Source organism: Cebus imitator, unplaced genomic scaffold, assembly GCF_001604975.1.
Source record: "Cebus imitator isolate Cc_AM_T3 unplaced genomic scaffold, Cebus_imitator-1.0 Scaffold24, whole genome shotgun sequence".
NCBI classification, from domain to species: domain Eukaryota; kingdom Metazoa; phylum Chordata; class Mammalia; order Primates; family Cebidae; genus Cebus; species Cebus imitator.
In genome coordinates this window covers 2,279,209-2,294,884 of record NW_016107339.1, presented here as the reverse complement: position 1 = coordinate 2,294,884, position 15,676 = coordinate 2,279,209, and the positions used below count along the sequence as shown (strand labels likewise).

The window sequence follows — 15,676 nt, the reverse complement described above, 5'->3', positions numbered from 1 at the left end:
AGGATTTTTTTAACCAGTTTAAAATCTTTCAAACAAGGAATTTCAGCAAAATTTGAATCCATTTTCATAAGATTTATAGAATCCATTCCTGAGATTTATTTTTAATCAAGAATTTGGACAAATTCTACCATCTTACAAAGTTTGTTATGTAATTTGAATGGGTCCAAATATTTCTTTTTTTTACCAAATCTCAGCATATGATTTTCACTAGGTTGTGTTTCAATAATAAAATTATAAAGAACTGCACTTTTTTCAAAATGCCAAAGGTAAAATATGCAGATAAGATTTATTCCCAGCAGTAAATAACTTCTTTATCAGTAAAGCTGTGTGACAGAGCAACTCCTTTGACCAAAATTTTAAAAGGATTTGGCTAAGTTTCCTGAGACAGATCACATGTGACATCCTGCTATATACAAGCAAGCATTTGCAGCTAAGGAACTGGAGCCAGAAGTACACAAAATACTGCAGGATGTCATCAATTTAGTTAATTTTATTTTTTAAAAAACTTTAAAATATAGTTAATAGTTAAATTAATTTAGTTAATTGTTGGTTAATTATTTACTTATGGATGTATTCTGTGGCAAAGTATTAAAAATAACTAAAAACATACATTTACAAAATAGACAAGTGGTCCAAATATGCTAACCTTATCTGTGATTACAAGGGGGCTATCCATAGCATGCTACCTCTCAAGGATTTTTAAAATATTAATAAACATGGTGCAGCAACTGGCTTGAGCCTTTGAAAACAAAATGCAGGACCCCAAAGCAGACACCGAGTGGAATAACATCTTATGCAAAAAAGGTATCTTGCCCCTCAAGGAAAGTCAGAAAGAATTGGAAAAGGAGGCGGAAGAGGAGCAGTGCATCCTCCAGCAGTCAGTGCTGACAACATATGAAGACAGGACTTTGGAAGAGCTGAAGGATCATGAAGACGAGTTTAATGAGGAGGATGAACATGCTATTGAAATGTACAGGTGGCAGACTGGCTGAGTGGAAAGCAACGAAACTGAAGAATAAATTTGGAGAAGTTCTGGAGATCTCGGAAAGGATTATGTTCAAGAAGTTACCAAAGCCTGTGAGGACTTGTGGGTCATCTTGCACCTCTACAAAGAATTCCCCTCTGGGCCCTGATAACTCAGCACCTCAGTGGACTTGCCAGGAAGCTTCCTGATGTCAGATTTATCAAAGCCATTTCAACAACCTGCACACCCAATTATTCTGATGGGAATCTGCCCACAATATTTGTTTACCTGGAAGGAGATATCCAGGCTCAGTTTATCGGTCCTCTGGTGTTTGGCGGCATGAATCTGACAAGAAATGAATTGGAGTGGAAAGTGTCTGAATCAAGGGCAATTAAGTTGGACCTGGAGGAGAACCCTAAGAAGCCGATTGAAGATGTGTTGCTGTCCTCAGTATGGCACTCTGACCCTATGAGGAGGGACAGCAATTCCAAGGGTGACTGAAGCTGCAGCTGCTATCACATGCTCATTTTTCTCGTGACAAATTGTATGGATTTTTTAAAAAAAGAGAGAAAGGAAGAATAAATCCTTCTGGTTTTTGTTTTTGTATAAATAAAATCTTTATTTTTTTATAAATAAAATCTTTTCAAATCTTTACATTTTAGAAATAATCATTGCTGGAAATTCGGTTACATTTTTTGGAACTCTTTTTTTAAATTATAGTCGTTCCTCTAAAAATATTAAAACCAGCTATTGGTATGGAAAAATAAGTTAAAAAAAAACATAGCCTATTCCTTCAAGATGAAAGTTAATGTTTCAATAGCAAATTAGAAATAATTGCCTTTCTAAGGAGACTCATGCTACTGACACAGCATTCTAGAAATATATGTAGAAATATTTCCATTGTTATGTAATTTGGATGCAAAAACAAGATAAGTGCAATTATCATAAATTTTTTTAAATCTCCTATTAGTACATTCTAAAAATTTGGAAACAAGATTTTTAAATCAGCTTAACATTCTTCTAAACAAAAAACTTCAGTGGAATTTAAAGCCATTTTTATAACAATAAAACAGTAATACTGCCTAATTATTTGCAAGAACTGATTGACATCAAGGAAGATGGAAATCTACTAGCCAAATTTATCATAAGGGTTTTCAAAACTGGTAAATGGGAATTAGTTAAAACACCCAGTAAGGAAATTCTTCCATTTGGATGTGTGTGTCTTTGTCAAACACGTTTTATAGATGCAAAAACCATTGTAACCAAGTGCTGAAAAACTGAATTGAGAAACACATTTGAATGTATGACAAATTTTTAAAGAAAATTTTGTAAAATAGTGATGCATACTCAAATATAATTATAATTTTAGTGAGATAAAAACTTTTGTGTCATTAATAAAATAAAAATAAAACAATGATTATCATTAGCTCAGCCTTCTTTTTTTTTTTTTTTTTTTTTTTTTNTTGAGATGGAGTCTCTCTCTGTCACTAGGTTGGAGTGGTGCAGTGGCACAATCTCGGCTCACTGCAACCTCTGCCTCCAGGTTCAAGCAATTCTCCTGCCTCAGCCTCCCGAGTAGCTGGAACTACAGGTGCATGCCACCACGCCCAGCTAAGTTTTGTGTTGTTTGTAGAGACAGGGTTTCACCATGTTGGCCAAGATGGTCTCCATCTCTTGACCTCATGACTCTCCTTCCTTGGCCTCCCTAAGTGCTGGGACTACAGGCGTAAGCCACCGCACCCAGCCAGCTCAGCCTTTTAGGGTTATAATTGGTATAGGTTTTATGATATGCATAATAGATATTGACATAGCAGTTTGTCTATAATCTGCAAATGAGTAAAAATACGTATAGTGAGGATACACATTCAAAATTATTTTACTAACAGAGGCATGCAAACAAAAAATTTTGGAAGGCAGTGCTATTCATGATGCATTCTGTGAACCCACAGCATCAGTGTAACATGTGACATTGTTGGAAATGCAAATTCTGGGGCTCTAGCCTAAACCTACTGAATCAGAATCTCTAGGAGAGGCGGACAGGAATATGGGTTTTGACAAGATCTCAAAGTGATTATCTAAGGCATGATACAGATCTAATGAAGACACTCCTCTTTAAAACCTGCCTGCTGCTTATGAAATTGAAGCAGCCTTCTCACCATATCATTTAAAGGCTCTCCAAATACAGCCCAGCATCTTTTAGTGGCCTGTGTCCATGACTCCTTGCCAAGTTGGAAGCCCCAGGTATTCTTGGGTGCACCCTTCTCTCCTCTCCAATTTTCTTCACCTGGAATTCCTCCCAATCTGATTATGTCTGCTTAACCAAAACCTTTACAATCTTACAATGTGTACTTCAAAAGTGACCTATTTTAAGAAAATCTGCATGATCTTACTGAAGAAAGAAATATCTACATATCCTTCCTGCCCTCCGTATTTTTAATGATGCCCATGGCATCTTGTTTGTTCATAACCCCCTGGACTGTATTGTATCATGCATTATAACGATTTGCATACTTACCTAATTCCTTCTAAAGATTGTAGGCTCCTAGAGAGGAGACTTGCTTAATCTTTCTTTATTCCCTAGCTTAGCTTGGGCCTGGAAGGCTCTAATTGCTAGATACAGAATTGAAATAAAATTCCACAACTGAGCTCAGCCCACACTGTTTTCTTCCTTTATCACTCTATTGGGGCCACTACCTCATCATGAAGAACCTGAATTTCTCGAGAACTTTCCACATACTTGGGTCATTAATTGGCTTTCTCATCCCCTCAGACTGCATTTCTGAGTTGCAAAATCTGTCCTGATCACTTAGTCATGATTGCAGTTTAAACACTAGAAAGCAATGATTTAAAAAAAAAAAAAAAAAAAAAAAAAAAAAAAAAAAAAAAAAAAAAAAAAAAAAAAAAGGTTGCTATGTTTGAGGTCTTATCAGTGCCAGATACTGTACAAATTGCTTTAGAGGATTATCTCATTCAGTCCTGACAAAACCTCCATTTGGTGGACACATTACCTCTCCCATTTTACCAGATAAGGAAACTGAGGTGCAGAAAGGGCTAAAAGATAGTAGGACCAGGATTGGAATCCAGGCTGCTGACTACAGAGCCTGCAAAATCAACCTCTCCATTACCCTGCTAAGAATAGAAGATACTACTCCACACCCATCCTTATATTAAACGCAATTCCTAGTCCTCCTAACCACATGAAAAATCACATGCATTAGAGTCAGTCTTGATGACAATATAAAAACTATGATTCTACTATGTAAGTTCAATTTAAATCTAGATCAAAGAAATCTAAATTACTCTTCATTTGGGCTATAATCTTATATTCCAAAGCTTAAATGCTTATAAGAAAGCTTTATCTAATTTAAGATTACTAGCTCAAATATAAGTACAGACTTAATACTATTTTTCCTCTAAAGTAATCAGTACAAAGAGTTCTATTCTTCCCATAGTAAAATATGTCATAGAACTTGAACTACTAGGCAATCACCATCTTTTCTTTATAAGAAAAAAAAGCCTTTGAAATATGTACCATAACCTCTGAAAAATACAATTATCCTCCCAAAGAAATTAGGCATTTTTTTTCTGACAAAAACTATGGGCAATTGATCTATAGTTCTTTTCTTCCTCGAAAAATTATTGTATATTGTGTAATGATCATTATAATTAAAAATTAAGATGGCTTGCAATAATTCCACCATTATTTGATTCAAAATCTTTATAAAATATTGGCATTTTCCAACATTTATTTTTCCTGTCTATGTTCCATTTAAGGCCAAATTTTCAAACCCAGCTGCCAAATTACACATATAATTACTGCATTTGCGCACAAAAATGTGATAATTGCTTACACAATTTCAGAGGCCAGCTTGAGGCTCCTTTCCAAATTTGTTTTACATGTACAGTGCGGTGTAGTAGTTTTATATGAAAATTGGAAAAGTAAAATTCATGGTTTGTCTGGGTGATGTGTGAAAATGGATACAAAATAAAGCCTTTCTATAAATGCCTGGGCCTGTCTTCATATTTTCTCCCAATAGACCTTTATAAAAATTTTATAAAGCAGCTCAAACTTCAGCTGCTATTGGAATAACAGCAATGAAAGGGGATGATGCCTGGTACAATGCCTTAAATTGTTCAGGTGCCCATTTTGTTGGTCAACATAGTGTCATGAGGCATTCTTCTGTCTATAAACTGCTCCCATAAACCCAGGCAAGAAAGATAAAGGTGATACAAGGCCCGCAATCATACAGTCAGCCAAGATGACAGCAGCCTCAATAGGGCAGAGTAGTTGTGAGTATTAGGGAAATAATACATAATTTCCCCTCCGACTTTGCCTGACAGTTGATTTTACAGTTTGGCAAGCATCCACTATGGATATAGCTCACAATGGGTATCCCTAGTGGAAGCTTTGGTTCAAGAAAAGGCAAAGAAACAAGACCTAGCTAGTCATACACATTAGTGAGATAATCTAAGATATTATTGTTTCAAAGCAAAAGTAGGGAAGAAAATTATGGCCAGTTGCACATAAACTGGTACCTATGCTCAAATATGTACTTTCCAAACTCAAGGATTATGAATCTGATCTCTGACTATTACTAAATATCTGACTACAGAAATGACCAGAAGCAATTAGGTCAGAAATCTATTAAATACGGAAGGACATTCTATTTGAGAAATTTCCAGCTATTTTCCATAGAGGTGATACTAACCATTCCCACCAACAGTGTAGAACTATTTCCTTTTCTCAAATAACTAAAAATAGAACTACCATGTGACTCAACAACTCCCCCTACTGGGTATCTACCCAAAGGAAGAGAAATTGTTATATCAAAAAGACACCTTCACTCTTAACGTTTATTGCAGCACCATTCACAATAGCAAAGTTATGGAATCAACCTACATATCCATCAACAGATGATTGGATTTTTTTTAAAGGTGGTATAGAATGCTCACAGTGCGCAGGCACAGGGCCCTCGCCCTGTCAGTCGGCACTGCGTGCCGGCAGGTGGCTCTGTGGCCACGGTGCGGGCAGCGGTGGCAGCGGCTGGACTCCCGCACTACGAGCGGCCTCAGCACCTAGGAAAGCGCCGCGCCCTTCTCTCTGGAGTAACAAGCCCTCCTCAAAAATGAGAAAATTCAATATATATCTCCATTTCGTGTTGTTCCAATTTTTGCAGGTAAGGATGAGTTCCACATGGTAGTTGAAGTACCACGCTGGTCTAATGCAAAAATGGAGATTGCTACAATGGACCATTTAAACCCCATTAAACAAGATGCGAATAAAGGAAAACTTCATTATGTTGTGAATTTGTTCCCGTATAAAGGATATATCTGGAACTATGGAGCCATCCCTCACACTTGGAAAGACCCAGGGCGCAATGATAAACCTACTGGCTGTTGTGGTGACAATGGCCCAATTGATATGTGCGAAATTGGAAGCAAGGGATGTGCAAGAGGTGAAATAATTGGCGTGAAAGTTCTAGGCATATTGGCTATGATTGAGGAAGGGGAACCCGACTGGAAAGTCATTGCCATTAATGTGAATGATCCTGACGCAGCCAATTATAATGATATCAATGATGTCAAACAGCTGAAACTGGCTACTTAGAAGCTACTGAGGACTGGTTTAGAAGGTACGAGGTTCCTGATGGAAAACCAGAAAATGAGTTTGCTTTTAATGCAGAATTTAAAGATAAGGTTTGCAATTTATATTAAAAGCACTCATGATCATTGGAAAGCATTAGTGAGTAAGAAAATGAATGGAAAAGAAATCCATTGCATGAATACAGCTGTGTCTGAGAGCCCCTTCAAGTGTGATCCGGATGCTGCCAGAGCCATCGTGGATGCTTTACCACCACCCTGTGAATCTGCCTGCACACTACCAACAAAAGTGGATAAGTGGTTCTATCACCAGAAAAATTATTGAGATTTCTCTGGAATACACACTGATATTGCTGCATTGTATTCATCTGGACAGGAAAAGTAGTAGCTTTCCAAAGCTTTAAATTTGTAGAACTCATCTAACTAAGGTAAATTTTGCTGTAACCAATTCAATATACTCAGAATGTTAGCGTCTAAAGCATTTTTCATATCTCAACTAAGATAACTTTTAGCACATGCTTAAATATCAAATCAGTTGTCACTTGGAAGTCACTTGTGAATAGATGTGCAAGGTGAGCACATAATGGATGTATATGTTACCATATGTTAGGAAATAAAATTATTTTGCTGGAAAAAAGTGGTATATATGCATTATGGAATACTATTCATGCATGAAAAAGAATAAAGTAATGTCTTTTGCAGCAACATGGATGGAACTGGAGGTCATTATCGTAAGTGAAATAACTCAGAAACAGAAAATCAAGTACCACATGTTCTCACTCATAAGTGGAAGGTAAACAAAGTATACACATGGACACAAAGATGGAAATCATAGACACCAGTGAATCCAAAAGAGGGGAGATTTCAGAGAAGGGTGATGGTTGAAAATTTACCTATTTGGTATAATGTTCACTATTCAGGTGATGGCTACACTAGGAGCTCAAACCCTACTATATGCAATGTGTCCACGTAAAAAACATGCGCATGTACCCCCTGAATCTCTAAAACCAAAAAATAATTGAAGGACGTTCTCCTGCCAAAGACACCCTGAAAGTATCATGTTATCCTCCCCAATGGCTAGTTAAAATAATCATAACTAACATTTCCTGACCACTCAATATATGTTAAACAATGTTCTAAGAATTTTGCATGCATTCATTTCCTCTTTGCATGCTTACTAATTTTAAGAGGTAAGTACTATTATTGTCTTCATTTTACATCTGAGGAGACTGAAGCACAAAGAGTTTAAGAAACTTGTTGAATGTCATACAATTAAAAAGTCACAAATTCAGTATTAGAACCCGAGCATACAATTAAAAAGTAGCAAATCCAGCCAGGCCTGGTGGCTCATGCCTGTAATCCCAGCACTTTGGGAGGCCAAGGCAGGTGGATCACTTGAGCTCGTAAGTTCCAGACCAGCCTGGCCAACATGGTGAAACGCCATCTCTACTCAAAATACAAAAATCAGCCAGATATGGTGGCATGTGCCTGTAATCCCAGCTGCTCTGGAGGCTGAGACAGGGGAATTGCTTGAACCCGGAAGGTGGAGGCTGCAGGGAACCAAGGCTGTGCCACTGCACTCTAGCCTGGGTGACAGAGCAAGACTCCATCTCAAAAAAAAAAAAAAAAAAAGTAGCAAACCCAGCATTAGGATCTGGGCATTCTGACTCCAAAGCCTTTACTTTTAACCTTAACAACATACTGACTCCCAGATGGAGCCAAGGAAAAGAGGGGACAAGGATAGCCTAAAAAATAGAAGACTTTGAGTAGCCAGCATGACCATCTAAATAATTCACTACTGGAATGTAGTCCCCACCACTTCTGCCCAGCAGGAATGACACTGTCATAGACTAATGGCCACTGTGGGTTGTTTCCCACTCTTCTCTTTCCCAAATGGAAATTTCTTTAAATTAAAGTTATCCTGTCCTTTATATGTTTATATGGATTGTGTTATAGAGGGATAACATATTAACAAAAGTCTCTAAACTATGAAAAGTTTCAACCAGACATGAAGAAGAGGATCACAATTCACCCAGAGAATCAAAACTTGGAGCTAACACACTAAATCTTGAGTTGTCTCTAGTAGGAAAACATAGGTTTTTCTGAGAGTATGGACAGAAAGAAGGGTTTGTATGAACACTGGTCAGCCAAAGAACAATCATTGGTAATTTATCCAGCAACCAATTCCCCCTTTCTAAAAATATCTACCTCTTTCTCAGCAGGTTCATGGGCTTTGGGGACCTGAACCTCATGGCCAGTCCAAGAAATGAATGAGTCCGGATTAGTATGCCAATCAGAATAATCTTACCTTATCCTCACATCAACCTTGACATGACAATTGGCTTAAGAATGGTCAGTAACCGTTCCTGGATCCAAGATGGCCAAGTAGGAGCAGCTCTGGATTGCAGCTCCCAGTGAGCGCGTGGAGGGTGAGTGGCCACTGCATTTCCAGACAGCTTTTTATTGCCCACAGACGAAGATATTCCCGGGCAGAGGAGCCCCACGGGTCTCCACCACGGCTGTTTGAGCTGGCAAGGTGGCTCTCCGCTCAAAAACCTCACACAGGTCTGGGCACCATTTCAGCTGGCAACTGGAGTGCCTGGGAGACAGTCACCCATTCAACTGATAAAAAAGGGGACTGAAATAGAGAGCCAAGCCAGGAGATTCCCAGGTGAAAAAGTGCCACAAGTCTCCAGCGCAGCTGTTTCAGCCAGCACAGTGGGTCTCCACACAAAATCTCACACAAATCCGGGCGCCTTTTCAACAGGTGACTGGAACACCTGGAGGACAGAGCCGCCCATACAACTGATAAAAAGGGGACTGAAACTGGGAGCCAGGCCAGGAGATTTCTGGGGGGAAAAGCGCCTCTAGCACAGCCGGGGCAGTGGGTCTTCACACAAAATCTCACACAAATCCGGGCGCCTTTGAAACTGGCAACTGGAATGCCTGGGAGACAGAGTCGTCCGTTCAACTGTAAAAAAGGAGACTGAAACAGGGAGCCAGACCAGGAGTATCCCGGGCGAAAAAATACCAGGAGCCCCCAGCGAGGCTGTTTCAGCCAGCACAGTGGGTTTCTGCCCAAAAATGCACACAAATCCGGGTGACATTTCAACTGGCAACTAGAACACCTGGGAGACAGAGTCACCCGTTCAACTGAAAAAAAAGCAGTCTGAGGCAGGGAGCCAGGTGATCAGGCATGGCTGGTCCCACCCCCACAAAGACCAGCAATCTGAAATGCTCTAGATTGAGAGTTTCACAGCAAGCACAGCTGAACTCGGGACAGTCCAGCTCTGTGGGGGAAGGGCATCCGCCATTAGTGAGGCAGTCCACCACTACCAAGGTAGTCCGCCATTGCCAAGGCGGTCCACCATTGCTGAGGCAGTTCTAACTATACCCCTACAAACAGGACTACAGGGAAGTTCACACAGCAGCTGGGCAGAGCCCACAGCAGCTCAGCAATGCCTCTACTGGCAGACTATGACTAGGCTGCCTCCTTGCTGGGGAGGGCATCCCTGAAAAAAGGCAGCAGCATGACAGAAACTTATAAATAAAGCCCTACCTTCTGGGGACAGAGCACCTGGGGAAAAAAAGGCTGTTATGAGTTCTGCTGCAGTAGACTTAAATGTACCTGCCCAGCAGCTCTGAATGGAACAATGGAGCTCACAGCTCAGCACTTGAGCTCCCACAAAGGACAGACTGTATCCTCAAGTAGCTCCCTGAGCTCCATATATCCAAATAGTCACCTCACAAAGGAGAGCTCAGACTGACGTCTGGCAGGGCAAGTATTCTTCTGGGACAAAGACAGCAGAAGAAACTGGCAGCAACCCTCACTGTTCTGCAGCTGCTGCAGGTGAGCCCCAGGCAAGCAGGGTCTGGAGTGGACCTCCAGCAGTCCTACAGCAGAGGGGCCTGACTGTTAGAAGGAAAACTAAGAAACAGAAAGAAATAACTTCATCATCAACAAACAGGACGTCCACTCAGAGACCCCACCTGAAAGTCACCAACTACAAAGACCACAGGTAAATAAATCCACAAAGATGGGAAGAAACCAATGCAAAAAGGATGAAAACACCCAAAACCAGAATGCCTCTCCTCCTCCAAGGGATCACAACTCCTCACCAGCAAGGGAACAAGACTGGATGGAGAATGAGTCTGACGAATTGACAGAAACAGGCTTCAGAAGGTGGGTAAGAAGAAACTTCTCTGAGCTAAAAGAACATGTTCTAACCCAATGCAAAGAAACTAAGAACCTTGAAAAAAGGTTTGACGAAATGCTAATGAGAATAAACAGCTTAGAGGGGAACATAAATGAATTGATGGAGCAGAAAAACACACCACAAGAATTTCATGAAGCAAACACAAGTTTCAATAGCCAAATAGATCAAGCAAAAGAAAGGATATCAGAGGTCAAAGATCAACTCAATGAAATAAAATGAGAAAGCAAGATTAGAGAAAAAAGAGTAAAAAGAAATGAACAAAGTCTCCAAGAAACATGGGATTATGTGAAAAGACCTAATCTACGTTTGATAGGTGTACCTGAATGTGACAGAGAGAATGAATTCAAGCTGGAAAACATTCTTCAGGGTATTATCCAGGAAAACGTCCCCAACCTAGCAAGAGAAGCCAATATTCAAGTCCAGGAAATACAGAGAACACCACAAAGATATTCCTCAAGAAGAGCAACCCCAAGGCACATAATCATCAGATTCACCAGGGTTGAAATGAAGGAGAAAATGCTAAGGGCAGCCAGAGAGAAAGGTCGGGTCACCCACAAAGGGAAGCCCATCAGACTCACAGCAGATCTATCAGCAGCAACCCTACAAGCCAGAAGAGAGTGGGGGCCAATACTCAACATCCTTAAAGAAAAGAGCTTTCAACCTAGGATCTCATTTCCAGCCAAGCTAAGTTTCATAAGTGAAGGAGAAATAAAATCCTTTATGAACAGGCAATTACTCAGAGATTTCATCACCACCAGCCCTGCTTTACAAGAGCTCCTGAAAGAAGCACTAAACATGAAAAAGAACAACCAGCAACAGCGACTCCAAAACGTACCAAATGATAAAGAGTATCAACACAAAGAAGAAACTGCATCAAATACCAGGCAAAACAACCAGCTAGCATGAAAATGGCAGGATCGAATTCACACATAACAATATTAACCCTAAATGTAAATGGACTAAATGCCCCAATCAAAAGACACAGACTGGCAAATTGGATAAAAAGCCAAAACCCATTGGTGTGCTGTATCCGGGAAACCCATATCATATGCAAGGATACACATAGGCTCAAAATAAAAGGATGGAGGAAGATTTACCAAGCAAATGGAGAGCAAAATGAAAAAGTAGGAATTGCAATCCTAGTCGCTGATAAAATAGACTTTAAACCAACAAAAATCAAAAGAGACAAAGAAGGACATTACATAATGGTAAAAGGATCAATGAAACAAGAAGAGCTAATGATCCTAAATATATACGCACCCAATACAGGAGCAACCAGATACATAAAGCAAGTTCTTAATGACTTACAAAGAGACTTAGACTTCCACACAATAAGAGTGGGAGATTTTAACACTACACTGTCAATATTAGACAGATCAATGAGACAGAAAATTAACAAGGATATCCAGGACTTGAACTCACACCTGGACCAAACAAACCTAATGACATTTACAGAACTCTCCACCCCAAATCCACAGAATATACATTCTTCTCAGCACCACAATAAACCTACTCTAAAACTGACCACATAATTGGAAGTAAATCACTCCTCAACAAATGCAAAAGAACAGAAATCAAAACAAACTCTCTCTCAGACCACAGTGCAATCAAACTAGAACTCAGGATTCAGAAACTAACTCAGAACCACACAGCTTCATGGAAACTGAACAACTGGCTCTTAAACATTGACTGGATAAACAATGAAATGAAGGCAGAAATAAAGATGTTCTTCGAAACCAAAAAGAACAAAGACACAACATACCAGAATCTCTGGGACACATTTAAAGCAGTGTCAAGAGGAAAATATATAGCAATAAATGCCCACATGAGAAGCAAGGAAAGATCGAAAATCAACACCCTATCATCAAAACGGAAAGATGTAGAGGAGTAAGATCAAAAAAAGTCAAAACCTAGCAAAAGATCAGAAATAACCAAGATCAGAGCAAGAACTAACAAAGATCAGAAATAACCAAGATCAGAGCAGAAATGAAGGAGACAGAAACACAAAAAAAACCCTTCAAAAAATCAATAAATCCAGGAGCTGGTTTTTTGAAAAGATTAACAAAATACACAGACCAGTAGCCAGATTAATAAAAAAGAAAAGAGAGTATAATCAAATAGATACAATAAAAAATGATAAACGGGATATCACCACAGATTCCACAGAAAGACAAACCACCATCAGCGATTACTACAAACAACTCTGTGTACATAAACCAGTAAACCTGGAAGAAATCGATAAATTCCTGGACACTTGCATCCTCCCAAGCCTAAACCAGGAAGAAGTCGAAACCCTGAATAGACCAATAACAAGGGCTGAAGCTGAGGCAGCAATTAATAGGTTACCCACCAAAAAAAGCCCAGGTCCAGATGGGTTCACAGCTGAATTCTACCAGATATACAAAAAAGAGCTGGTACCACTCCTTCTGAAACTATTCTAAACAATCCAAAAAGAGGGAATCCTTCCCAAATCATTTTATGAGACCAACATCTCCCTGATACCAAAACCTGGCAGAGACTCAACAAGAAAAGAAAACATCAGGCCAATATCCATAATGAACATAGATGCAAAAATCTTCAATAAAATACTGGCAAAGCAATTGCAACAGCACATCAAAAAGCTTATCGATCACGATCAAGTAGGCTTCATCCCGGGGATGCAAGACTGGTTCAACATATGCAAGCCTATAAATATAATTCACCGCATAAACAGAACCAAAGACAAAAACCACATGATTATCTCAATAGATGCAGAGAAACCTCCGACAATATTCCACAGCGCTTTATGCTAAAAACTCTCAATACACTAGGTTATTGATAGAATGTATCTCAAAATGATAAAAGCTATTTACAACAAACCAACATCCAATATCATACTGAATGGGCAAAAACTGGAAGCATTCCCTTTAAAATCTGGCACTAGACAGGATGCCCTCTCTCACCACTCCTATTCAATATAGTATTGGAAGTTCTACCCAGAGCAATCAAGCAAGAAAAAGAAATAAAGGGTATTCAAATAGGAAAGGAGGAAGTAAAATTTTCTCTATTTGCAGACAACATGATTGTATATCTAGAAGACCCCATCATCTCAGCCCAAAATCTCCTGAAACTGATAAACAACTTCAGCAAAGTCTCACGATACAAAATCAATGTGCAAAAATCACATGCATTCCTATACACCAATAACAGACTTAAAGAGAGCCAAATCAAGGACAAAATTCCATTCACAATTGCCACAAAGAGAAAAAAATACCTAGGAATACAACTAGCAAAGAATGTAAAGGACCTCTTCAAGGAGAACTACAAACCACTGCTCAACAAAATAAGAGAGGGCACAAACAGATGGAGAAACATTCCATGCTCATGGGTAGGAAGAATCAATATCATGAAAATGGCCATACTGCCCAAAGTAATTTATAGATTCAATGCTATTCCATTAAGCTACCAATAACCTTCTTCATAGAACTGGAAAAAAACATCTTAAACTTCATATGGAACCAAAACAGAGCCTGCATAGCCAAGTCGAATCTAAGCAAAAAGAACAAAGCTGGAGGCATCACACTACCAAACTTCAAACTATACTACAAGGCTACAGTAATCAAAACAGCATAGTACTAGTACCAAAACAGATATACAGACCAATGGAACAGAACGGAGACCTTGGAGGCAACACCACACATCTACAACCATCTGATCTTTAACAAACCTCACAAAAACAAGCAATGGGGAAAGGATTCCCTGTTTAATAAATAGTGTTGGGAAAATTGGCTAGCCATGTGCAGAAAGCAGAAACTGGACCCCTTCCTGATACCTTACACTAAAATTAACTCCAGATGGATTAAAGACTTAAACATAAGACCTAACACCATAAAAACCCTAGAAGAAAATCTAGGCAAAACTATCCAGGACATAGGCATAGGCAAAGACTTCATGATTGAAACACCAAAAGCATTGACAACAAAAGCCAAAATAGACAAATGGGACCTAAGTAAACTCCAGAGCTTCTGCACAGCAAAAGAAACAGTCATTAGAGTGAATTGGCAACCAACAGAATGGGAAAAAATTTTTGCAATCTACCCATCTGACAAAGGGCTAATATCCAGAATCTACAAAGAACTAAAACAGATTTCCAAGAAAATAACAAACAAGCCCACTCAAAAGTGGGCAAAGGATATGAAGAGACGCTTTTCAAAAGAATACATATATGAGGCCAACAAACATATGAAAAAATGCTCATCATCACTGGTCATTAGAAAAATGCAAATCAAAACTACATTTGAGATACCATCTCATACCAGTTAGAATGGCGATCATTAAAAGTCTGGAGACAACAGATGCTGGAGAGGATGTGGAGAAACAGAAACACGTTTACACTGTTCGTGGGAGTGTAAATTAGTTCAACCATTGTGGAAGACAGTGTGGCGATTCCTCAAGAACCTAGAAATAGAAATTCCATTTGACCCAGCAATCCCATTACTGGGTATATAGCCAAAGGACTATAAATCATTCTATTATAAGGACACATGCACACCAATGTTCATTGCAGCACTGTTTACAATAGCAAAGACTTGGAACCAACCCAAATGCCAATCGATGATAGACTGGACAAGGAAAATTTGGCACACATACACCATGGAATACTATGCAGCCATCAAAAACTATGAGTTTGTGTCCTTTGTAAGGACGTGGATGAACCTGGAAACCATCATTCTCTGCAAAATAACACAAGAACAGAAAATCAAACACTGCATGTTCTTACCCATAGGTGGGTGTTGAACAATGAGAACACATAGACACAGGGAGGGGAGCATCACACACTGGGGCCTGTGTGGGGAAACTAGGGGAGGGACAGAGGGGGATGGGGAGTTGGGGAGGGATAACATGGGGAGAAATG

The 15,676-nt window shown here is 39.4% G+C and overlaps 2 pseudogenes across 1 annotated transcript; both read left to right on the top strand.

The window, feature by feature from the left end:
* Positions 1-752: 752 nt before the first annotated feature.
* LOC108299752 lies at positions 753-1,465 on the top strand (annotated as a pseudogene).
* A 4,444-nt stretch (positions 1,466-5,909) lies between these two features.
* Positions 5,910-6,904, top strand: LOC108299873 (annotated as a pseudogene). The gene has a single exon (XR_001823143.2). The product of XR_001823143.2 is annotated as an inorganic pyrophosphatase-like (transcript).
* Positions 6,905-15,676: the final 8,772 nt, after the last annotated feature.